Here is a 26,641-nt window from a genome sequence, read left to right as displayed (position 1 = left end):
AGTGGCACACTGTAATGGGTCAGAAGATTCCTCTTCACCCAAGTGAGATCTTCATTCTTGAGTAGCAGTAGAAGACTCTTGGCTTGCTCAGACGTGGCCCTGAAGCTGTATGAATTCCTCTCTTCCCTAATGAGAGTGTGCAGATTCTTGCTTTTTGTCCCCTCCTCTTGATTAAGCAGAGGTCCTTGTGCAGCTGACCTCTCGCTGCTTCTACTAGCAGTCTTTGAAGCATCGCTTTCCATTCCTTTCACCCTCCCCCCACTTCCTCAGGGATGACTTCCTTCCCTCTCCAGCAAAACTTAGCACTTTCCTGCCCAGTCTGTCTGCTGTATTTATAGACCATCCATCCTCCAGGGTGCTTCTGATGCTTCCTTCCTTCACTGTATCCTTGTGACAGCTTTGTAGCGGAAGGTTAAGCATAGAGAATTTAAATGGTCACTGAATTTTGTAAGTGGAGTTTTCAAGTGGAATCCCCTCAGTCCATACGCCTTTCACCAGTGTGCCTTGTGACTCCTTGTAACCTTTTCTTCTCTTGATTTGTATAATTGTGCTCTCTTCCTGCCCCACTCCAGTTAGAGATAGGAGCTCATCTCTATGCCATTTTTCATGCCTGAGATTAGAAGCTACATCACTCCCTCTTTTTGCCTGCCGCTCTGGTAGTGGGGGGTGGGTATAAGATTGTTTTTCCGCCATGTTGGGATTTTTATAGTCTTGTGGCGCAGAGTGGTAAGGCAGCAGACATGCAGTCTGAAAGCTCTTCCCATGAGGCTGGGAGTTCAATCCCAGCAGCCGGCTCAAGGTTGACTCAGCCTTCCATCCTTCCGAGGTCGGTAAAATGAGTACCCAGCTTGCTGGGAGGTAAACGGTAATGACTGGGGAAGGCATTGGCAAACCACCCCGTGTTGAGTCTGCTATGAAAACGCTAGAGAGCATCACCCCAAGGGTCAGACATGACTCGGTGCTTGCACAGGGGATACCTTTACCTTTAATGGGTATTTTAATGGGGTAAGACTATTGTTACCTGCCACGAGCCTCGTAGGGAGTGGCGGGAAAGAAATATAATAATAATAATAATAATAATAATAATAATAGAAGAAGAAGATGATGAAGATGAAGATGATGATGATGATGATGATGATGATGATGATGATGATGATGATGATGATGATTGTCTTCATGGAAGCCCACTGAAAGACTCCACGTGCTCCCAAGACATTTTTGCCAGGGCTACTTAATTTCTTAGTGAGTGGCAGCCACTTCAGCTTTCTCTTCAGCATGCAGATATGAAGCTGAAGTGTTTCCAGGAACTTCCAGTAGGGAAGCCTGAACACTCATCAGTTTCTCTCACATTCTGTTTACGGGTTGGTGTTAAGAAGTTGGTTTTTTTCAGTAGTGAGTTCATCCTCACGTTTGTGGCTGTTGCTTACAGTAAAGTACAGCACAATCAGCTTTTCACAATTGCACCTTCTCACACAGCCTTATGGAGTTGTGCTACCTACCCCCTGTCTTTCTTGTGCCTCTGGTCCACTCAGCAGGGAATTGTTTAAGCAGACAGTGAAAGAAGTCACAAGCACTCTCTCTCTTCTCTCTCTTTCTCTCTCTCTTTCGGCCATAAATAAGTGCTGTGTTTTAAACAAACCATTTTGTGCTTGTCCTTAGCGCCATTCATGAGATGTAGATCTGTTCGGAAGGTATTCCAGGACTGGAATAAACAGACCCTGCGACCCAACTCTTGTTGAGTTCAATTGTTGAACACTATTTGAGGCATCCCTAGTTACCTCCTGGGAAGTGATGAGTGCATATAGTCATTAATGGAGTACCGCAAAGGAAGCAGGCTCCCAAGAACCAATCATTAGACATCAGATTTTGCCACCTAAAGCAGAAATCCAAAGATTAAACATTTACAACCATGTTTTGCTTTCTTGCCATATTTTGCTGTTTTTAGCACATACCCATATGTATACATCCTTAAGAGCCTCTTGTGGCGCAGAGTGGTAAGGCAGCCGCCTGAAAGCTTTGCCCATGAGGTTGGGAGTTCAATCCCAGCAGCCGGCTCAAGGTTGACTCAGCCTTCCATCCTTCCGAGGTCGGTAAAATGAGTACCCAGCTTGCTTGCTGGGGGGTAAACGGTAATGACTGGGGAAGGCACTGGCAAACCACCCCATATTGAGTCTACCATGAAAACGCTAGAGGGCGTCACCCCAAGGGTCAGACATGACTCGGTGCTTGCACAGGGGATACCTTTACCTTTACCTTTTATACATCCTTAAAATGTTCCAGTGCTGCAAACAAGAGATGTTTAAAAACATTTGATATATGCTTGAGAACACCTGTTTCAGATGGCTATGCTTCTCCACGATGTGTACCAATACAGAAAACCACATTGTTTCCCAGTGATGTGAGAAGTTGCCCAAAGTAAGCCCTTCATAAAATTACCATCTCTTCAGTATGCATTAATTTTAATCATATAGGTTTTGGGGTCTAAATTTGTTTCCATGTCTCCCTTCCATGTCTCAGGTGCCTATTATCCTGTGGATCCATTTGTACTCATATAATTACAAAGGTAGTATTTGTTCTTTTGTATTTTGCAGCTCTTCCCCTGCTACAAAGAGATCAGTGGAATGAATATAGCTGCCAAGCCAACAATTAGTAATGGATGCATCATTATTATTGGCTTTTAGTCCCAAATATGGCATATGTTCTTTAATGCATACTCTGAGTAAGATAGATGCCACCTAAATGGAACTCATTAGTACTTGAGAACAGTCTTCATGAAAAAGGTGAATGGGGAATGACCTCTGTGAGAAGACTGAATATTAAAATATGCCTTAAACCAAGCCAGCCCACTTGGTATCTCAAGCAGACAGAGATCTTTTCCAGAACCTACTACATGAGGTCCCTTAACAGGGGATGCCTGGAATCTCACTCTGACCCACAGCTCCCTCCCTTGAACAGAACAAGTCTAACCTATTCAAAAGCATAATTGGGATCACAGTGAAGAATTAGCCCCTTGAGAAGAAAGCCAGCAGGTATGTACAGGGAGAAGAAGGCTTGAGGATCAGACCTCCTGACACCTGTCACCTACCTGATGAGCTACTTGAGGAAATTATCTACATATTCTGAGATCTTTCTAAAGACTGTGAAGGGGAAAAAAAGGGCTCCTAACAAATTAATAGGCAAGAATGAGCGAAAGTGTCTTTTGAATGCAGTGATAACCTTGAGATTTGAAGAGTTTAATGACCTTGACATTAGCTGAGAAGCTATCCAACAAAGTCGCAGCCAAGATTAGCTGGGGGCGTGAACTTCTTGTAGAGGTACTTATGTTACAGATGTGCATATTTTAAAATCTTTTTTAAATTCTGGTTTTTGTTCTGCCAAAAAATCTTCAGGGAAAATCTTATCAAATAGGAATTTCACCTTGAATTTTCATATTAGGTTTAATACTTTTGCAAGTCCTGTCCTTATCAATGTAGGCCACTCTGTTGTAGAGACTCTCAGTAGGACACAGAATAGTTTGACTAACAACAGGCAAATGTTTTAAGATTCATGCAGAGATATGCCAAAATCCCCTGACACATTGCATTAGTCTTATCAAAATTTCATTTTTGCTCTCCTTGAAATTCCTCAGATGTTTAATCTCTCAGGAACTTTTAGGACTAGTCACAGTCCTGATAGAGGTGTTCTCACAGAGCAGTCCTGTGAGAGCTCTCTCAGCCCCACCTACCTCACAGTGTGTCTGTTGTGGGGAGATGATGGGAATGCAATAAGCCTCTTTGAGATTCCTTTGGGTAGCAGGGTCTAAAAACCAACTCTTCTTCTTTCCTCAAAACTGCACAGTGCTGTCTTCTGTCAGAGTTATTCCCTGGTATCATCAAGGCAGCATGCAGTGCCTAGTTTATTTGATATTGTGCTGGGGAAGTGATTTTCTTGAAAGGCTAAATTTTTCACCGATTATAAGAGAGATGTTTCTTTCATATCCTGTTCTCCCCTACCTGGTTAGAAGAAGTAGAGGCCCACATGTGGCCAACTTTAAAGACACAGAGAATGATTCAGTCTGTCAGTGCAGACTTCTCAGTACAGCCTTCTTAAGTCCCTGCTCTTGAATTTGCACCATCCTGCTGGTCTACCCCCCAAAATGGAGAGACTCCTGGCCCATGAGATGCTTTTCACTGAGAAACTCTTTGGATGCTCTTCAAAAATGTGTACATTATTGTTCCTTCAAGTGTAATCTCCAGAGTGGGAATTTGTGTTCTATTCTATATAGTAAGATGTGTGTATGGATTACACATATCTCACCTTGGAGCAGATGAGGGTGAGTTAGAAATGTGCCTCCAGCTGTCATTCAAATTGGTGTTAGAACCAAGGGCCTGAACTCAGCATCTTTCATCACTACACAGCCTCTTAGGCAGAAGCTCTCAGCTCCCCCAGAGTAGCACCTAAGGTGACAGAATCTTAAGCCACTTTAGATAGCAGTTAATGTTTTATGTCTCATGTACTGGTTCTCACGTACCAGCTGAAAATAGTGCTGCCACAAAGTCGCTGAGGGATCAGTCATTCCCTATGGCCCCAGAGCAGAAACTGTATTTCCATTGATTGTGTTACTTATTTTTGCTTCAGGGAGTAGTTTCTGTTCTTCTCACATGCTTCCCACAAGCTCATTTCCCTTCCCTTGGCACTTACTATTAATTAGGCCCGTGATCCATCAAGTGCTAATCATCTGGGATTTAAAGGAGGAAGGAAAGAAAAGAAAATACCACAGAAGGTTGCTGCAGCAGCTACAATCCCCCCTCCCCTATCTACTCATTCCAGACATGTTCTGTTTCCTCATATTTAGATAGCAGGCATGTACAAGGAGGAAGTGGGCAACAGGAGCCTTGCTGAAACTATGTAGATGAGGTCCGGTTGATGCAGAAAGCGGAGATCCTTGAGTCATCTTATGCATGATCTCCATAAAGGAAGAAAAGCAAGTTGAAAATGCAATAAATGATTGTTATTATCAAATAACAGTTATAGAATCATGCCTCTTACTGACACAATATACAGTGATGTTATCCAAAACACTGAGGACCAACCTCCACATTGGGACTTCTGTGCATGGTGCTCCCAGTGTTTCTTTAAACTGGTGGCACAGTTTGAATGAGGACCCTGACTTGAGGTCCAAGGATCTTTAAGCCCTACCCTCTGCAGCCGTTTGAATTCAAATACCTATTGAATTTTCACAATTATAAGGCAAACAGAAGGAGGAAGGGCTTAAAAGTCCCTTCTCCCCGTGCTCGAGTGCCAATTTGAGCCATTGTACACCTGGAAAGTGGGTAAAAAACCCACAGAGTTCCCAATGCTCAGGGAGCTCTGAGCATGCCTTGTAGTGAGGTCATCAAAGTCAAGAACTGAAAGGAATCGCCTGACATTCTGCAAACTTTGTAAAATGGAATGATTCAGGAGGGCATTTTTACAAAGGCAATAGTGCTATATTATAATTGAACTAGAATTTAAGCCCGCTGTAAGAAAAATACAGCGGGCGCTAGCGGGCAGGGCCATAAGGCGGGCCCAGGAATAGCCTGGCCGCGTCTGTGACATGGCGAGGCTGTTCCTGGGGCCAGGAGAAGGGAGGTGGCCACCGGCCCACCCAACCGCGACCTGGGGACTTCTCCTGGCCGCAGGAGCAGCCTTGCCACGTCCATGACATAGCGAGGCTGTTCCTGGGGCCGGGAGAAGGCCGCCACCCACCTGGGCATGACCCGGGGCCTTCTCCTGGCCCCAGGAACAGTGTCACTTTGCAGCTCCTGATTGGCCCCTCCGAGTTTTTATCCTGGACAGGGCCCGCTTTTTCTCCTCCCACATTGCCCTTAGCATTTTATTACTACCACTCCGCACGAGCGGTTTACAGATGTTCAGGGAGGTGCTGTAATATGGAGAGGGACTGTGCAGTATACTATAGTGTATAGGGTGTACTATATATTGTTGTATCTATACTCCTGCTATGAAATTTTTGCATTGGTTAACATGCCATGCTGAGTTTATGCTGTGGTTCAAATTTCTGCAACCCTAACTGTTTTATATTGCTTATTATTGGATGTCCCATTGTGTTGATTGCATTGATTTCCATTATGTAATCCACCTTCCGTCTCAGTGAAAAAAGCTGACTATAAAAAGTTTAAATAAAGGCCACCCAGTCCAACTTCCCTGCTCAATTCAAGAAATCCAAAGCAAAACATTCCCAAGCAGAGTTGTTCAACCTTTGCTGAAAACCTTCCAGCAAGGAAGAGCCTCCCCCCAACACACAAATGGTGACTGGTTCTGCTGTTGATCTGATTTTACAATTGTGAACTTACTCCAGGTGTTCATTTGAAGTCTACTCTCCTGTCTTTTAAACACATTAGATCTAGTCTTGTTCTCTGGTGAATCAGTTTCCTATCTTCTCTATAACACCTCTTCAGATATTTAAAGAACATGATCATGTGTTCTTCAGCCTTCTTTTCTCCAAGCTAATCATACCCAGTTCTTTCTACTTTTCATAGTATGGCTTGATTTGTAGACACCTGACTGTTGCACCTATTCCAGTGTGTCTGTCTGGCTCGTGTGGCACCTAAAACTGGATGATCTTAATCAGTGATGCCATGGCAGGAAAGTAACCTTCAGGTATGCTCACACTATTTCATGCTTCAAAGGCAAGAATGAAGCTGGCATCCAGTGAAGGCTTTCAGCTCAGGGCCAACAATCATCTGGCTGCAGCATTTTGGATGAAATTGAAATTTCAGAACAGTCTTCAAAAGTGGCCCAATGCAAGACTCATTATAGAAATCTAATTTTGGTGTGGTCAGAGCATGGTGTATTGTGGCCAGATCCCATTTCTCATGGAGAGACCGCAATAGGCGAGTAGCCATGTTGGTCTGAAGCAGCAGGACAAGGTTTGAATCCAGTGGCACTTTTAAGACTAACCAAGTTTTATTCGAGGTATAAGCTTTTATGTGCATGCTCACTTATAGCTGAAGAAGTGTGCACACACACGGAAATTTATACCTTGAATAAAACTTGGTTGGTCTTAAAGTTGCCACTGGACTTAAACTTTGTCCTGCAACAGACATGCTAGCAAGTTGTTAAAAGTCACTATAAAACATAGTCATATTTTGCCTGTTGTCCCAGATTGAGCAGTAATCCAAGGTACAAGCATGCTTTTTAGGGAGAGTTACAACCCCATGCAGAATAGACTGGTTTTATTTCTCCCATGTTTGTGTGAACAACAACTGAATTTCAAGGGGATTGATTGGCTGTTTTGGCAAATAATTATCATTGGCTGTATTTGGATGTTTGACACAGTTTACTAATGTAACAGAATTAATTTTTGCTATATATTCCCACGGTCATGTAAGGCGTTCTTAGTCTGAGGAAAAGTGCTTGCACTCGAAAGCTCACACCCTGAATAAATCTTTGTTGGTCATAGATGTGGACCCTGTGCCTATAACTTGTTGAGCTGTGCTACAAGGTTGGAATCCCAACTCTGCTGTGGAAATTTTCTAGGCAATCTTGGGCCAGTCATATTATCATAGCCTACTGTGGGGATGAAATGGATGAGAGGAGAACAGTGTAAGCTGCTTTGGGTTTCTGTTGGGGTAAAAGGTGCAGGACAAAGAAACTATTTTTTAAAAATAAAATTACTATTAGAAGTTCTGATTGACTTACCAATTGCACCTTGACTTTAGTAGTGCTTTCAGAATAAGATGAAGCTCAGTTATTTAGCTTGAGCTGACACCTATGACTGGGGAGTCAAAGAGAATGTCAGCTTGGTTCACCAGCTCTGCACAAGTGATTCCCCCCTCTTCTTTTGCATACTCAACTGTGCATTGGGGCTCATTCTCTCTGAGGAAATGATGTAGATCTGATTGTCAGCCATAGCTTCAAGGTTGTTGCAGGGGTGTCGCTTCCAAGCAAACTCCAGGCATTTAAAGCAGTGGTCCACAACCTTTCTAAGGCTGCGGACTGATGGGGGGGGGGCATCCAACGGCCGCGCATGCGTAAAATTGCTGCACATGCACGTTTGTGTTGGCCCTGCTTCCCTCTCCCCCTCCCCCGCTGCTTTGGCGGCCGATTTGCTTGCAGCCTGGGACGTTTCTCACGGGGGGGGGGGGAGAGGGAGCTGCAGCCCGGTACTGGGGCCCGGTGGTTGGGGACCACTGATTTAAAGCATCAGCCTCACACTTACCTCTGTGCAGCTGTGGAAGTATTTATCCAATTCTTTTCCTGTTTCCCATGACATAAATGACATGGCCCTCTCTGTATATCCTACTCTTGCAAACACACACATATACACCATATATCTTCCCACCAGTTCTCATTTAAATAAGATTTTGCAGGTGACAATGCATCAGGTCTACTGTGTTAAATGTGAGATAATTTTGTGCTGTTAATCCCACTGGTCTGGTAGATTTGAAAATTTTCTATCTTCTGTAAAGCTAAATCAGTGGCAATAAAACATTTCCGTCACCATTATTGCCTGTCAAATGTTTCATCGTGTTTAAAGAGCGACCTTCGAGCACGTTCATGTTATCCCCTTGCCATTGCTCAATTCTTCTAATTTCTGTGCATTTTCTTTTCATCTCCATACACACAGTAGCCTTTTATCCTTCAGCAATGGGTAGAAGTCTGTGTTTACACATGGCTATAAATGCCTCAAAATCCAGGCTGTATCCGAACTGTCTGTGCTTTTGTCCACTCCAGAGCATTTTGTGTGTTCACAAAATGCATCACCATCTGTCTTTTAAAAGAAAAAAACTTTGCTATGCATGTATGCAAGATGCTGTCACAGGAAAGCAGAAACTTGGCTAGGGTCTTTGCCTTGGCACACTTTCCTGCCAGGATTGCACAGCAAGAATGTCAGCAGCCCTTACCCAGGGACTTGACTCTTTGGAGCACAACGTGTATGGGGATGTGCATTTGGATATACATTCAAATACTGTTCTCCGTTGAGACTTGTGTAATGCATATGGCCCATAGCCATACTTACATGCATATACAAATCCTGTCACTCCACGCTTCTTTATTTTGCATGGCATGTGCCTTAATATGTGTATCTCAGTGCACATAGCCACTGCCATCCTTCCACAACCAACCAAGTAAGTCTGGCTGGACTGGAGTGGAGTGGTGGAGAAGATGATGGAGCTTTGGCCTGTTTGCCTTGGCAATCTGGATGCATCCCTTCTTCCTCCCAGCGCCTGCCCCCTTTTTCACAGTTTCCTGCCTGTTCAGAAAGAGGTTATCAAAAATCAGTGAAAGCAGGGACACCTACTGCATCCAGTATCCTCCATTTTGTTTAGCATTAGTGCAGAGTAATATTGTGATGTCGATGTAAGGCAAAAACTCTGATATTGTTCTCACTGACAAGGTTGGTTTAGTAAAATGTTATCACCTTGGCCTTTTAGTATCTTTGTGTTAATGGAAATTGTGTTGTAAATCTTACATCAAATTCTCTAACTGGTTTGAGATTCTCAACCTATTTCAGCACAGATATAGCTCTTGTATATCTTGTAAAAATGTTGACTGACATATGGTTTAAGATGGAATGAAGTATGTGAGAAATTTGTTGCATGTTCTTTAATGGTGCAGATATTGTTTTGATGTCTGATCTCTGTGTTGGGGTTCATTGTATGACATGGAAGCTATACTGTGGCATGTTTTTATGTTTCTGCTTATGGATAGAATGTTGGAAGTAGATCCTCTGACATTCAGTACATGGTTAGCCAGGGCAAGCAAGGCTGAACTGCCACATTCCTGGGTGATAAGGAATTAACAGTCACTGTTTAACAGCGAAGCCAGAAAGTCAAATTACTTTGGAACAGAGATAAACAAGCAAGATGACATATCAAAATTTTTGCAAAGCTTAAATTGAGGGAAAATATCGAACGTGAGCGAAGTTAAGCTGGATCACAGTGCAGGAAATGTTTTAAGATAAAGGCTCAAGGGCAAAGGTAGGATCATATATCAGGTAGCATTAAATCTCCAGCTAAATAATAGATTTTTAATGTACACGTTTATTCCCAATAAAACATTTAAACATGTCTCTGTGATCAGTGGATGGCTGCAGATAAGCTGTCTTGGACTTAGTCTTGTCAGGATGCCTTAAAAAAAATGGAAAACTGCATTGGTGAGGAAAAGGCCAGGAAAGTTGCTGCCAGGAAATTTTCCCATCATGACAAAGCACCTGCTCATTCTTCAAGGGTAGAAAGGGGTGTGCTATGAGAATTTCATTGGGAAACTTTACCCCCATCTACCTTACAGCCCTGATCTTATCCCCTTCTTTTTGTTCCCAAGACTAATATATATACCCTATGCCAAAGGATAAATAGGCACAAGGCAGGGAAACCTGTAGGAGAACACTTCAGCCTTCCAGACATTCAGTTGGTGACCTCAGAGTAGCTGTTTTGTTGCAAAGGAGTATCACTGAATTACAAATTATTACACATAGAACAACACCCCCCAGGACTTAACAAGGATATTGGTTTCTTATCTCGCTATGTATGCTCATTTCATTCAGTCCTTACATTTGTGTTCTCACCAAGAATGACCATACTTCCTTTGAATTTTATTGTATTTCTTATTTTGAATAGTTGGAGTAATGATTATAACATACTGCAGTGAATAGCAGAATATAATGTAATTTAGAATGGAAGATTGGAATGTATTTCTTTGATCTGATGACAGAGGAGACATAACATTGTACAAGCAATCACCCACCTTAAAGAAAAGGATGCTGTTTGTTACCTTCATGCTTGAGAGGAAATGGATGGAGCATAACAACAGGGTCTCAGTTAATTACTCTCATAATTCCACAATTGAAAAGGATACATCTATACTTTCTCCAATCTCCAATTTTGACATGTTTATTTGCTTTGCTATGTTTCCCCTCAAAATTAATTCCAAACAAATGGTGACCATATAAATTAAGCTTGTTGTTCCTGTTTGATCTTTGCAGCTGTTAAACTTCATTATGTTGTTTGCTAATTTGATGTTGACCTTCTACCTGTATGTTTGGACTGGTAACCTCCATTTCATTCTTGGTCTTAAAAATGTCACTTGGCTTGAATTTTGGTCTGTTGCTTCAGTCCAAGACTGATTTGCGTCTCCAATGCTTTTTGCCTCCCAATGAAACGGCAAGCGAGAACAACCCAAACTTCTCCCCCCCACTCCTCGGCTTGTCAGTCACAGCAGGCCACTAATCCCTGCACAATGGTTGTTTTGGAGAGTAAAACTTCTATCTCCACGAGCTCCGAAATTAATACAAAAAAAAAAAAGTGCACTTCTGCGTTGCTAGGGGGGAATGCCACAACACCAGAACATTTAAAAAAAAACACTTACATTTCTGTGTTGCTGTGGGATCATGCCACATCAATAAAGCATTCTCTCCTTAGATCTCTTTTTGGGATTCTTGGTGTAATGGTCCTTCTTTAGGTTCAGGTAGATTTATGATATGCTGACCATGGTAACTGGACCCCAATGAGTGAGTGTTTGTTCACAGGAGAGTTTTAAAACAAAGAAAGCAGACGCCAAGCTGATAGGGAGAGGGCTGCTTCATCACATGTCTCCCCTCCCCCCCCCCTTTCCATGCCCCACTGCCAGAAAACACAAACAGGAGTGTGTTTTGGCTGCCTGATCCCAAAATTACAGTGCACAATGAGGAGAACATTTTATTTTTACATAGGGCACATAGCTTTGCAGTCCAGCAGCGATGCGGACCATGCCATATTTTTTGTTTTTAATTCTCGATCTGGAAAAAGAGAGGGGAGGCGGGTTCAAGGATGGGCAGAACACTACCAAGACTGTTATGCATTTCTCCCTCCACACAGGCTTGCCCCTGTTTGCTCCCCAGATTACAGCACGGCAAGAAGTGGCAAATCGTGATTTTGCAATTTCCCTCATTATGTAGCAAATCAGGTGAAAACTCGCGTCAGCTCCAGGTTGCTGCCAATGTCATGTGGAGGCAGCACTAAAACCCACGAACAACAAGAGTCTATCCTGGGGGCTAATCCCTCATGTGGAATCTTTGCAACATGACTACTCACCTGAATCAGTGTTGGGGTCATGACCTGGCAGCTGAGGTCTGAGGTCCCACTTGGCTACTGTGCCGATACTGCTATATCATCTGGCAGCCACTACTCTTGATTGTGATTACTACCTTTTAGGACTGCAGAAACTGAAAGGCAGAGCTGGGATGTGACTATTGATTGGCAATCAATAGGAAACAAGGCTGTTTCATTAGGTATGTGATCATGCTGCATATTCACCTGTCAGTGGAAATCTCCAGTTCCTGTAGCACTGTGATGGGTATTGCCTGGATGGCTTGTTGTGCCTTTTAACAGAAGCCTGGGCACTGAGGCGTGAAACTGTTCCCATCACCCTCCTTGCAGAAAGGGCTTCATAGGAGACAGTTTTTTACTTTAAAGTTTGGGCCTTCAAATATGTTTAGAAATAGTATGGAATGCGTAACTTTATGACAATGTTTACCTTGGTGCATCAGTCACTCTGATCTTTGTTACGGTATATTAAAATGTGCCACCCTAAACAGGACCAGCCAGCCCAAGCTTAGGCTGCTGTCTGAAGCAAACTTTTGTTCAGGTATCATTTTGATACAGGAATAAGTGGTAAATTTTCTATTGATCACCTTGAAATCTATCTTTAGCTGCACAGGAATGCTAAGAGCAAAAGAAAGTCTGCTGCTGTAGGTACAAGGTATAAGAACTAAGTTGAGATGGCTTTTAGATTTGGAGGACCTTGGATACAATATCCCATGGGCCCACTGGACCCAACCCCATATTTGTTGATGGGTCAGCACGCACAAAGAATAAGAGCTTTTTTTATACCCTGCTTTTCACTGACCAAAGGAGACCAGAAGTAGCCATGCAGTTTAGCTCCTCCTCTGTCTCACAGAGTGTCTGTTGTGGGGAGAGGAAGAGAACTTGGACACATTAGCTGTGATTTCTACTGTCCAGCTGGTCCTCAGTTACACAGCAGGAGGTTAAGAAATCAAATATTGCATTTGGAATCATCATTACTGAGGTGGTAAACCTTTAGCCAAGCCATACCACTTCAGACTATTACGAAGGAGCTCCAAGGACAGAATCTTCTTCGGTACAAAACACAAATAGCCATTTGCCCTGAAAACAAGTATTCTCCAGAGACATTGGACTAGAAATTTCTTCCTGAGGCCTAGTTTTCCATGTGAAGGAACGTTAGAAAAAAATATTGAGGCGCATTGAATTATGTGAACCCCACCTGCAGTCTGATGTATACCTCAGCACTGGCTTAGCCCCTCATTTAGAACTAGATACATGTAGGGATGGGCACAAACCAAGCCACAAAGTGAAATTCATCATGAATGGGATGCACAAGGGACTGCACAAGAAAGCCTCAAAGAGTTTAGCTTTGGGGGGGGGGATTTCTGCTAACACCATTGAAAGTAACTGCAGGTCCTTTTAAATAGGACTTGAGGGACTATGAACTGATTTGGTTTGCAAACGAACCTCCCAATTTGACATGAACCTAATTTTTTCAGTTCATGCCTATCCCTACACGTGTTTCAATAGTATGATTGCAAGTTTTTCCAGGAAGGTGATGATCCCATGATGATGTTTCCTGAACCTGAATGTCGTCAAGCGCTACTGGGACAGGCTTGGCTACAGTAGTGAAGAATGCACATGGGATGGAAATTGAGATGTTTCCACTACTTCTGATGAGAGGGGGGGAATGTAGACTATGGCACACTTATATCAGCTAACTAAAACTGATTTTAGAATATAGACTTTAGAATATAGATTTTAGAATAGACATACACCCCTGCCCTGTGCTTGCGTCCAGGCCACATCTATATATGCAGCAGATCGAGGTAATGATGGTGGCAGGTCACTGAATCTTTTTGAAGTTCCCAAAATTCAATAATTCCAAATAAAGCGGAAAACTAACATGGGATGCAACAAGCTAGGCTAGACCCTCTTCCCTTGATATGCTAATTTATTTTATAAGGCACTTGTACACAATGGAGCCCTGAAAACATGACCTGCTGTAGGCTGAAGCAGTACAGCCCCTACTACCGCCTCAGATGTGTCCCATCTCAGTCTGCTGTATGTGTAGTCCAAACCAGTTAGAAGAAAAAGAGCTGCTAAAGGATCAAATGAAGTCTGGCCAAGCCAGGTTAATACTATCATAGCTGCCCCACCGAGGACATAAAAAAGGCGGGAAGATCAACCCACTTTATGTACTTTATATTCCTTAAATCCTAACCATTTCCTAGCCATTCTATGTAGCTGGAGGAAAAACTTTCTGGGTGGCATGTTCCTGCAATGATTATTTAAAAGCCTGAGGAGGTTCCTGCTCCATTTATGACTGTGCTGTTTCTCACATAGGTCTTATGGGTCTAGTTCATTTTAGATTTCTTCTGTGGCCAGCATACATTGCCTACCACCCTGGTAGAGCACTATCTATTGCAAAGCATTCCTCTCCCCTTCTGTGTCTTCCAGCTCCTGGAGAAAATTGCATATTGTGGTAATTAGAAAGATTTGTGTCTCATTAGAGTGGTGCAGTGACTCTGCCAGAGCACAGCACGATGGCTCCAGCTAAGGGGCACTCTCTGCATATGGGATAGGCAGTACACGCTGACCCAGACAGCAATCCCTGTTTCGGCTTTTTTCCAAATCTTTTTCTTCCCCAGGAGGAAGGGTGTGTCAAACACAGAGAAGTTAATTTCCTTTGGAAGCTCTCTCTGAGCCCGGCCTGTCAAACTTGTGCAAACCACAAACCACCCTTCCATGTGAGCTACTGTTTTGTGGCCCACCAGGTGCTGGATAAACCGATGTTCCCAGTTTAGCAGCCTCAGGCAGGCCTCAGTGTGTGCACCCTGCCCAGAGACACACGTTTAACAGACCTGCTCTAATCTTCCCCAGACTGCTTTAAATAAAATGACCTATATTTCCGTTTACTCAGAACAAAGAAATATGGAGCTGGAAATAACCGTCATGCAGACCTTTTCTGAGCACGGAGATAAGGATTGTACAAGATCTAGAGACAAAATTAGTCATCAATGGTGATCCTATTTATAGGGCTATGGCATATTTTTGCTGGCAAACATTTTAAATGTAAAAGGAGTGCTGGGGAAGGGCAATAACCGTTCTCTGAAGTATCATTTCACGATACCCTTATAGATTCCGATTCACTTTCCTGTAATCCCCTCTTTCCCAGGCAATCAGTGAACATGAGGATATTATGTGGCACAATGTAGCCAATCAGTGATAGTGGCACTGATTGCAAGTGACGCTAGAACTGAGAAAGAAAAACTGCCCTGTATGCATGATGCACATTCAGATCTCCCAAGCCAGAACGATACACATTTATCTCCAGGAATTTGGGGAGTGTTTGGGGTTTCGGGGAGACGCAGGACTGTGGCAGGAAGGACAGGAAATTAGCTGTCAAACAGCTGTTAGTCTTCCCAAGAGAATAGAGACACCAATAACTAAAGGTCAGTTAGACCCAGTTTCTGCTGGTGGCCCTTTGACATTTTAAAAGGACAGCACTAAACTGGCCCCAGACTTGGTGTCTCTGCTGGAAGCTTCTCCCAGTTGCCCCCCCCCCCCCCCGCCCTCGTGGCCTCTCCTGAGGCTTGGTTGTCACAGTGGCTATGTCCTTTCCCTTCACCCCGGGGGATTCTTAAAAATTCAGCAATTGCATCGTATGATAAAGATATAACATTGTATCAATATGTGTACCAGGTTCTGTGAATTCCAGACTTTCATTTTTTTAAGTCTCTAGCTTTTTCCTTTTAATATGCGTTTTCTTGATACCTAATGGATGCAGGTTCCCCTGAAGGTAGGGGTAGTTTTGCATCAAAACATGTTGGCTTTGATCTCACAAGCAATAACCTGGTCTCCAAACACTTCTGTGAATTATTCTTATATGAGACTAACTTTTGCTAGAGTACAGTCAAAATAAACATAGCTTATCCCAGGTAAGAACCTCCCCTGCTCTTGCTATCCAAACCAATGTATACTGTTGCAATCAAGGTCTACTGTTATTTGGTAACAAGCCCTGGAACTCAGCCACCAAGGAAAAAAGGTTTTCTTCCCTTACCAAGAAACACAGCATTGCTGGTATAGTCCCTTCCATCCTCCTTTTATTTATTTCATTTAAAAACTCAGACATTAATCTCTTGGTCAGAGCATGGTCCATGATGCCAACTTGGTGGTTTGGCTCTTTGCATTTACTCTGGTTTATTGATTTCAAAGAATGACAATACATGAAGAGCCAAGCTGTTTCTGAAATAAAAATGAAATGGCAATAACCTGCAATGATTTATATCAGACCTGTCTAGAAGTATTTAAATCCATCAGTTATTTATTGGGATCTTTGTTGTGCACATTTCTGCAGCCACTCATGTTACCTGAAATGCTGCTTACACCTGCACACCACTGTACAACTCCCATTAATTTAAATCGGGCCTTTGTGTGTGTGTGGGGGGGGCATCCTAGAGAGGCTGCATTCTTTTATAGCTGCTATCAGCAGATGTATCTCTCACCTCCAGATGTGATCTTTCAACTGTCAGTCATCCTCTTCTGTCATCTGCTTTGCTTCTGTTTTATCTGCACTCTGTGTTTACTTCCACTATGATTACTGACCATTTGCTCCAGTAATTTCTCGTTGTGCAGTTGATCTGGAGACTGTCATTGCTAAAAGAATAGGAATGCCGATAAAAGTTAATGAATGAAAGAGTATAAAAGATTGATGGAGGACAGTCATAATAATGACTATGGATTGTGAACACAGGCAGTAAACATACAGAGATCTCTAGATACTAGAAGCAAACAAGAGTTGGCCATCGCTATAACCTCCTGTCTGATCTTGGGGACTGGCAGCACCTGTTAGAAGTGAGCCAATGGAATTTCTCATTCAGCAGCAAGCTGTGCGCTCTAAAAATAAAAACAGTCACCTGAGCCATGGTGCTGTGCAGTTTGATGCTGGCTGATGCTCTTACCCATTGCAATAATGGGTAGTTGTTCTAGAGGCAAATTTTTTTAACCACTGTCCTCTTCACGAGATAGCATATACCTGCTGTGCACATTATTACTCTTCTGCCCTCATCACTGTCTGCATTTGATGAAATTCACAGCCCTATAATATGACCTGCATATTGCCTCTAGTTTTTGTGGTTATTGTTAAATTTGCAGAAAGAGCACAGTTACAGGCTGAAAACTCATCTGCTTTATGCCTCAGCAACATGGGTGCTTCTTAACATCAGAACGCTGCCCCAGAGAAGAAGCACAGAGAAGCTGTTTTCAGTAACAGAATCTATAAGATTGTTTACATGGTGTCATTTCCCAAGCACAATTCCTGTGGCTTGTAAATATAGCATGTTTCATATGGAAGCCATCAAGAGAAGACAAATGACAGTGTCTGTCTTTAGATTGTAGCCACATTTTTAAGGAGACAAAGACATCTCTCTTTCTCTGTCTTTCAAGGTCTCTAATTTGCAAACCTAAGATGTCTTTGAAAAGACCACCTCTATGCCTTGCAATGAGATATATCTTGCTTACTGGCATAAATGGCAAGGTCACTCCTTGCCAGCTACTCTTCCCCCCCCCCCCCAAAAAAAAATGACAGACTGGCAAGCACCCTCCATCTGTTTTGTCTTGCCAAGGAGTGACAGGAAAGGTGCATTGAAAGAATTGCTGGTGAAGGAGCTGACTTGAATTATTGCCTGTTGCACATTAAATGGAGGTTTGTTTTGTGGGATGCTGGAGCTTCCTAAATCATTCATTCAATTTTCTCCAAAAATGAACAGAAGAGCATTAAGAAAAGTGAGGAAGAAAGTTAGCCATGTGTTTGAGAGCTCCAGTGAGAACACGACAATAGACAGGAGAGAAACATTTAAGCGTATTCTAGATGGTGTGCTCTGGCCCAAGAAAGAAATATAATGGGACTTCCATGAACTTCAGTTTTGATTATTGTTATAGAAAGGGTATATCTAGAAGAATTCTGCACTTTCATTCAGCACTGGGGAAGTAGACTCATAACCACTCATTTTCATCTTTAATCTTGCTTTTATTTGTTCTCTGAATGTACACCATATATGGTGAACAAATAAAAGCAAGGTTCAGGAGTAAATATCCCATCAGACTGTGAATAACAAAAAGCAAAAGGGTGGGCTATAAATAATATTTAAAACATTTATTCACAATTTTATTTATTTATAAATGTATTTATTTACAATTTCAAAATAGGCCAGGTTAGTTAGTTGTGGCATTTTAAAGGCTAAAAGAAATGCATTGGGACATAAGTTTTTGCAGGCCACGGCACATTTCACTAGGTCTGTGTTATATCCATTTGGAACACCATGGGAAATGACTGTGCTGTGACATGATTATATGTATTATATTTTTGGTAAACCAAAACCTAGGTCATCTGCCCCTTCAGGACAGTGTCCTCCTGAGAATCTGTACTGCCTTTATTAAAGTGTGGTGCTCTGAGGGGAGTACCATCTCCCTCCAGCCTTTACCATTGTTCTTTCTTTATTACTGTAATAATAAAATCTCCTGCGCAGGAGGGAAGAAAAACAGACTTCCTATCTAGTGCATCTCAAGCTTTTATTGCCTGCCAAAGGGACAGCATTTGAAGCAAAAGGTGAGTGCAGCAATAGTGAGGGAAAGACAACATGTTGTCACTCATGGCAGGTGAAGAAAGGTTTGAATTGCTCACCTGTGCCATGATGAAAGTTTTTTGATGAAAGAATGATCCCAGTAAGCAACAGATGAATTCAGCCACAATGAGCTTGTATATATCTTGGCCAACCAGGGTTTCCCAGCACTAGTGTAAAAAAAAGGCAGGGATAGGAAAAGTCAGCCTTGGGTAGGTCTTCCTTTCTCAGACACTGTATCAGTCGCTTACCCGGGCAGTCGATTCTTTCACTTGACTGCTGTGTGTGATCAGGTCTTTCTTTTAAAGCCAAGGAATTGTGAAAATTGAGTGCATTTGAGCCTCTGCATATCACACGTTACCTGAAGCACACAGTGTAAGGAAAAGGTATATACTTGCATTTCCTGTAAATGAAATCAGCTGGCCTATAAGAGTCTGGATTTGCTTCAAGTTTTTGAAGTCCAGGGTTAATCATGCACTTTCAGGATACAAATGGGAAGTCTCTTAACCCTTCCTCTTCAGTCCCCAATGAGTTACTATTCTCTTCTGACAGCATTCCCTTACTCCTTACACATATACATTTGAAGGGACCATATCACATGTGCCTGAGAGTTAGCTGATCACTGGGGAATGGGGGGGGGGAGGAAGGTGGCAGCCCACTGCCCTTGCGGCCTTCCTAACCTGGAAGTTGTGGTGGTGGGAAGGTGGCTGTCCACCTTTCAATGGTCTGCCCGACCTGGCCTTTGGAAGATGAGGAGTTTGATGGGAAGATGGAGACAGTGGTGTCCTGTGTAGACACTGTTGTATGGAGGTTGTGTGGAGGTGGAGGTAGGAAGGCCAGTGTCCCTCCAAAGCAACTGTTTTCTCCAGAAATGATGCCTCCCTTCCCTCTTCTCTTCCCTCTTTCTTTCTCTCTTTCATCTTCCTGAAGGTTTCCAGGCCCCCACCTGGAAGTTGGCAACCCAACTGGCTGGATATGGAGGAGGAGTCAGGAATCAAACTTGGCTCTTGAGATTAGCGTCTGCTACTCTTTAACCACTTCACCACACTGGATCTCAAGATCAAGGAGGGAGCAGGGGGTGAGGGGTGAAGGGCCAGAACCCAGGAAGGTAACATAGCAGGTGTATGTGCTAGTGCCCATTTTATTCCTGGGTGCAACAGGCTTTGCCTCTAGTCATTTACAATAGCTAGAATGTTATGTCATGCCCCATGACTCTTGAATATACCACTCTATGGGGAGAAAGTTCAGAGTGTGGCCTGAAACTGTCACTGCGTGGAGAGAGATAGAGATGGATAGCAAAGAATGCAGGCAAGGCAGACAGCCCCTGACAGATGGAGACTCAACTGGGGATGGAAGGCGGCACTTCCTGCTTTTGTAATTGTTTTTCTGTCTTCTTCACAAAATCCTTTGATTCTGCTTTTGCTCTGAGTCCTTGTATGAATTAGATATTAGGATCAGACATTGCTATGAATAAGAATACCATCTGTAGTAGCATTAGCTTGCAGTCATAATTACTGGGTCTTTGAATCATCATGTTTTGGGACATGAATTTTTTACTAGTAAAAGCCAGGAAAATGTTTGTTTGTTTGTTTAGAAAATGTGTCTGCCACCTCTCCAGAGACCTACTCTGTTTTGTTCTCAAAGTACAAAAAAAAACCACAGTAAAAGCATAAAAACAACCATTATAAAATTATCCATATTAAAGCAGACTCTAGCCCAAGCTAGCTTGATCTTGCCAAATCTTAGAAACTTAAAAGGGTCGACCCTGGTCAATATTTGGATGGGAGACCACTAAGGAACTCCAGAACCTCTGCATATTTCTTGCCCTGAAAACCTTACAGGATTGCCATAAATAAGTCAGCTGTGACTTGACAGCACGAACAACAAGGGGGTTGGACTAGATGGCCTGTATGGCCCCTTCCAACTCTATGATTCTATGATTAACACTCCCCATGGAAGTAACATTAGGCAGCCAGATAGGATATCCATAAAACAGATATTCATTCATTCATTCATTCATTCATTCATTCATTCATTCATTCATTCATTCATTCATTCATTAAATTTATAGCCTACTCCTCTTGGTCCTGCCTTCTTGGGGCAGAGTACATCATGACAATAACATTACAGTATAAAAACATAAAATAAATAGTTTGAAATTTATAAAAATGCATTCTAATATATTCAGAAATTTAACTGGCAGCTCACAGTTGTTAATTAGTATTTATACAAAGCTGATTACCTGGTAGGTCTCTCTGTCAAGGGGAGAAGGAGATGGCGTACTGGTAGGGGAGGTCCATATGGTGTTAATTTTTCCTGTGTGCTGGCCTCAACCATAAGCCTGGTGGAAGAACTATGATAGTTCCATCACAACCCTGATGTTCTCCAGGATCTCGCTGCGTTTGACGAATCCCGTAAAGACAGATTTAAAAGATGGAGAGCTTCAGTTATTTAGACTTGGGATGTCCAAATGTGGCTCTTTAATTTCAGAGAAACTTCCACTTTTCCACACTCTGACAGTACATGTGCAGAACTTTTATCCACAGAAGTGTCACTGTTGCATATGGCATATCTATGAATATCTACAACAGGCTTAGCTGCTCATCATGTTCAGCAACAGAGCACTATAATGCAGATTTGATTCACTACTGGACCTTCCATATGTGCTTATTTTAACAAAGGCTTATGCCAGTAAAACATCAGTAGACTTTGTTTTTGGACAGTTCCTAACAAAAATGTCCCCAAGCCAACTGCTAGCAGACACTAAACCATAACAACAAAACAATGCACAGACTCATCCTGTGTTATAAATGCAGAGCCATCCTAAGTGGAATTATACCCTTCTAAATCCAAACCCCTTGCCTACAATGGTATTAGAAGCTGGTAGTTCTGTTAGCATGGCAATCTTTCATGAATTTGTTTAAATCAGGTTTTCCCAATTTGTTTTTAGCTTGTGGGCACATTTGGATTCCAACACAGGGTAATGGGCATAACTATAAAATGGCTGCGACAGGATAATAATAATAATAATAATAATAACTCTTCAGCTTTTCACATGAAGAAACTCTGTTTAACAGAATTACTTTAAAAATGAACATAAGTGTTCAAAAAGAATTTCTTGCATGCACACAGCTTACTTTCTGTAATGCAGTGAATGTCTATGTGCTGTGGTCATAGAATCATAGAATCATAGAGTTGGAAGGGGCCATACAGGCCATCTAGTCCAACCTGCTGCTCAACGCAGGATCAGCCCAAAGCATCCAAGAGAAGTGTGTATCCAACCTTTGCTTGAAGACTGCCAGTGAGGGGGAGCTCGCCACCTCCTTAGGTAGCCTATTCCACTGCTGAACTACTCTGACTGTGAAAAATATTTTTCCTGATATCTAGCCTATATTGATGTACTTGTAGTTTAAACCCATTACTGCGCGTCCTTTCCTCTGTAGCCAATGGAAACAGCATCCTGGTAAAACAAAACACCAAAACCTGCACAGGCAATCAGATCTGAAGTGGCCAATCAGAAGCCATTCTGGGCAAAAGCTTCATTTGGCCCCGCCCAGTTTCCAAAAAGACTTGGTGGGCACCAGGACAGGTGGTAAGCACCATGGTGCCCATGGATGCCACACTGGTGGACTTCTGGTCTAACCATTTTTAAAGTTTTTGAAGTCAGTGGTCATCACTGACACAATTAGTTGCGTCAAGGAGTTCCACATCCTACCTGTTTGAAATTTGTCTCCTAGCAATTTCATCAGGTAACCTTAAATTTAAAAAAGTTTCTCCACACTCTGTCCATTTACAAACCTCTAGCGCTCCAGTTTCCCTAAATTAAAAAGCCCTAAATGTTAGCCTTTTAAAAATAGGAATAACTGTTTTCTGTTGATCTCATGGCATATCTCTGAACGTTTGGTTTCTGTAGGACTAGTCTGTACCTGGCACTTAAGATGACAGCAGAACTCCTTCTCCGGGAGACAAAGTCCTACATAAGGGTCTCAAGATATTTTCTAATATCCTCTCTGAAATATTTTTTGTCACCAAGTAGATTAGAAAATGAAGGCATAGAGGACCATAGGACTTCCTTAAGCTCCTTGGAGGAAGGCAGAGATAAATTGTAGCAGCTGCCACCACTGTTCTGTTAAACAGAAAGGAGCTACTTGTTTGATTCTCTCATATTTATATTATATTTATATATTCATCTAATAACCAATATATGCGTTCTGGGTGCTTTCTCCCATTTTTCTAATATCCTTCTCTGACCTTCTGTACTCAAAGGTCTCTTGACTCTTCACTTTTATTAATACTTCTTAAAATGAGTGGAGTGTCGAAGTGACAGTTCTGCCAGCTTGTGTAGCTACAAGACAAGTAGCATCAAGGGAATGGAAAATGTCTGCCACCACCCCACACACATATTGCCTGATTTACAGTCATTCCTATATGTTTTTAAACTAGCCAATATTTTCTTAATACAGCCAGTAAATCCATGAATGCGTGGCACTCTGGGTTCTTTCTGGCTCCGACCACACTAGTACTTACATGCTGGCTCTACTCAGCCTGAAATATTCCTTCACGTTCCACTCCTGGCCTGTGAGATCCAGCCCTGGGTCTGCCCCCAGTAACTATTTTTGAAAGGAAAAGCTGGCAGTTCTCTCTTGTCAAATTGTAAGTACAGGTAGGCAACACATAGCAGAAGCCGTGCTTTTGGTACTGATAGCAGATTTGCCGAGTGCCCTCAAACTGCCGAGTGCAGTTTCTCCTTCCTCTCCTCTTATCGTGAGCCGAAATAGTGAGTGCAACAGAATGAATGGAGACTCTGCATTTGAATTCCCTTTTGTATCCTGTGCTGCATTAACAGTATTCACACAGGGCTCAAGTGTGCTTGTTAGCATCAGATGTGGAAACAGCCCTTCTTCAAATGGTTGCTAATCTTGTCCCAGTTTGTCTATCAGCTTCCTTTCTGTTTGTTTTCACAAGGCGGCTGCTGCTGCTGCAGATTTGCTGCCACCGTTCTTGGGGATCCCTCTTCTGAGGTTTGCCCAGGGATACCTGAGAGGAGGGATTCAGCACTGGCGGTTGCCAGGGGAGCTTTGGTAAGGATAGGCTCACAGTCTCTGCTTTAATCCTGCTGGCTTCTGTGCCTTGCTGGCAGCGAATGACTTAAAAGATGAGCTAGGAGGACACAACATGGATGCAATGCATCAAGAAAAAACGGAAAAAAGAACTTTGTTCCTAGCTGAAAACACACACAGCGGTATGAGACTATTCTAGTCTTCAAGGTAGTTTGAAAATAGCCTTTCATAACTATGTGAAACATCTCCGCTGACTTAGCGCTCTCCCCCCCCCCCCCCATTTTCTATATAGCACGTTGCTTTTCTGTTCGTGCATTCTTCCCCTTGAGATTTCTGCTGCTGTGCTGCCCTTAGCAGGCACTGATGTGACATGCAAAGCTCTGCCATCAGGGCTCCAGGGTGCTTTATCTCTTCCTCCCTGGAATGAGCTGTGACGTTCTTAGTTTTCCTTCTCCACAGCCCCATTCACAGTGCTTGTGTTCACAGCTGTCTACAAATGGAGGGAGGGGAGAAAGCAAATGGTAGCACCATCCCGAAGAAGAGAACATCTTGAAAGCTGATATGACGCCCCCACCTTTGAGCACAGATGTGGAACTCTGAACTCATGAGAGACTCTCTGCTCAGACAGTCACAGCATGCATTTTGAGCCTTGCCATGCTATTCCTAAGAAGCTTCTTTGCCAATTACAGGCGTGCAAGGATTGCCACATTTCCCCGTGCCTTTAAAACAACATGACAGGTAGAAATCCAACAAGTGTATCTTTCAAGCAGTATACCTTCATGTTAAGAAATGCTGGCTGAATCTCTACATCTCATGCACCTGCTACAAGCACAGAGCAGCCATCAGGATTAGGGAAAAAAGGCAGCCTTAAATAACTTGGTATCTGATTGGCACCTAATCATATAACTGAGAGGGAAACCCATGATTGCCTTTTTGTGGGTTGGATAAACTAAAGTAGAAAGGGTAGTATCACCCTTGCTGGCCTACATTATTTTTTAAAAGAATGACTAAATGGATGCTTCAGAATTAGAGTTGAATATCAGGGAATCAGTCTTCGAGGAACAAAAATAAAAATGGTGCTGGAAGGGTGAACAGTCTACTCATCCCTAGCTTTGCCAATATCTGTGGTAATTGCTTTATGATTTTTCTGTGTTAATTTTGAATTGGTTTTGTACTTAACTAGTAAAATAGTGAAATTGTCAATGCATGGCAGTGGTTTATATATATGACCTGTGTTCCCCTTATGGAAGGGAATTCACACTAGCTTAATCTATAATCATAGTAAATGGCAGTATTTCTTCATTCGAACTGTCCTTTGAATCACTTTTATTTTGTGATGTGCCCTTGATAACTTTAACCTTGGCCTTCTCAGCTGTTAAAAGAAGGTTATTCCGGGAGCGTCAATATTTGTTGTATGGCTGTCTTTGTAGCTATTAAGTAGAAAATGTTTCCCTTCAGGACTCCAGTGTCCAGATATTGGTTTGCTTGTAAGACATGGTTTTCCAGAGTACAATGCCTGGTCTCCATGAGGGATAAAGAGGTGGCAGGGGGATTGTTTGGGGGATGTAGCATATGTCTGCTTTTGTTTTTTCCTGCAGAAATGAACAAGTCACCCCAAAGTACAAATGTTTACAGAAACTTGATGAGCTCTACAGTAAATATTTGAGACTAGTCATGGTATAATATCACCTTTAAGGCTCTCCATGGTCCGGGACCCGTATATCTGAGGGACTGCCTGTTGCCCTATGCAACAGGCAGTACTAATTTGTTGGTTGGTACTAATTTGTTGGTTGGTACTAATTTGTTGGTTATTCCCGGTCCCAGGGAAAGCCGAATGGCCTCGACCCAGGCCAGGGCCTTTTAGGTCCTGGCCCCTACCTGGTTGAATGAGCTTCCGGAGGAGCTGTGAGCCCTGCAGAGCTCTTCCACCAGGTCTATGGTTGAGGCCAGAACGGCTAGGGAGATCTGCATGACTCCCCTTCCAGGAAAGTGGTATACGGGTTGCAAATGCCATCTGCACCCTCTTCCCTCCCACTCCTCTATGAGATGTTTACTGGGGGGATTGAGACTAGTGAGGGTTTTGTTTTCCGCCATGTCTCCTTCCTTTTTGGTTTTTGACTAATGAATTGTGATTTTTATGCCTGGGGTTTTAATGGGGTTTTATAGGGGGGGTTATTCAGACATATGTAACCCGCCACAAACCGTCTGGGAGTGGTATTATTATTAAAATAATAATAATAACAGTAATAACAACGACAACATGGCTGTTGCCTGCTTATATACATAAACAGCTTAATTAAAAAAAGAAAGCCATAGAGAGCCTAACAGTTTGATTCTTGGAACATAAATATGATAGGCTAAATATGATAAATATGACAGCCTCTTCTCAACCATCTCCTAGCATGGGCTTCTTCCTTATCACCTTTGACTACTTGCTAGCCCAGAGCTACAGTTGCTAGCAGTCTGTTTTACTGGGACAGGTAAATATATAAAAGTCCAGTATTTTAAAAATGAACAGCTAAGTGATGGAACCAATCATGAACAGGACAGCCAGATAGACAGCCCTTCTTGCCCAATCAGAGTTCTGGCTTTCTTCATCCACCTATACATCCACCCATCCAGTCCTCAGTGTCTGAGGTAGAAATACAGGCATTTTTGACTTCTCAGCATTCTCCCCCCCCCCCCCCCGCCTCAGTCAAGCAAAGAGACTGAGGTTTTGAGGTTTTTTTAAATGTAGAAATTACTTGCAGGAGGCAAGCCCCACTTTTTACTGCCGAGGTTCAGCTGCAAACACTGTTTTGCACATGTTAAGGTCTTTTAAGTAATACTAACACAAATTTAACCAAAGAGCTTAGCTTTCTGTCTACAGAGGGTTCACTTGGTTGAGTCAAAGAATAAACAGAACTGGGGGAGT

General features: G+C 42.7%; 1 protein-coding gene and 1 long non-coding RNA gene across 7 annotated transcripts in view; one reads left to right on the top strand and one right to left on the bottom strand.

Annotated features, from left to right (window-relative positions):
• SLC8A3 (solute carrier family 8 member A3) overlaps nt 1–26,641 on the top strand; it is a 205,768-nt gene that overhangs the window by 61,515 nt on the left and 117,612 nt on the right. The gene's annotated exons all lie outside the window — the stretch shown is intronic.
• LOC143830297 (uncharacterized) lies at nt 15,912–26,212 on the bottom strand. Of its 3 annotated transcripts, none has more exons than XR_013228415.1 (5): nt 24,503–24,551; nt 20,910–21,063; nt 18,730–18,837; nt 16,553–16,703; nt 15,912–16,292 (listed from the first exon to the last, which is right to left on the bottom strand). It is a non-coding gene; the product is annotated as an uncharacterized LOC143830297 (long non-coding RNA). The 3 variants fall into 3 exon arrangements; XR_013228414.1 differs by lacking the exon at nt 24,503–24,551 and adding an exon at nt 23,195–24,146; XR_013228413.1 differs by lacking the exon at nt 24,503–24,551 and adding an exon at nt 26,150–26,212 and having other exon boundaries at nt 15,916–16,292.

This window comes from Paroedura picta, chromosome 2 (assembly GCF_049243985.1).
Source record: "Paroedura picta isolate Pp20150507F chromosome 2, Ppicta_v3.0, whole genome shotgun sequence".
NCBI lineage: Eukaryota > Metazoa > Chordata > Lepidosauria > Squamata > Gekkonidae > Paroedura > Paroedura picta.
Note: the sequence above shows the minus strand (reverse complement) of the source record. Positions and strands in the feature narration are given on the sequence as shown.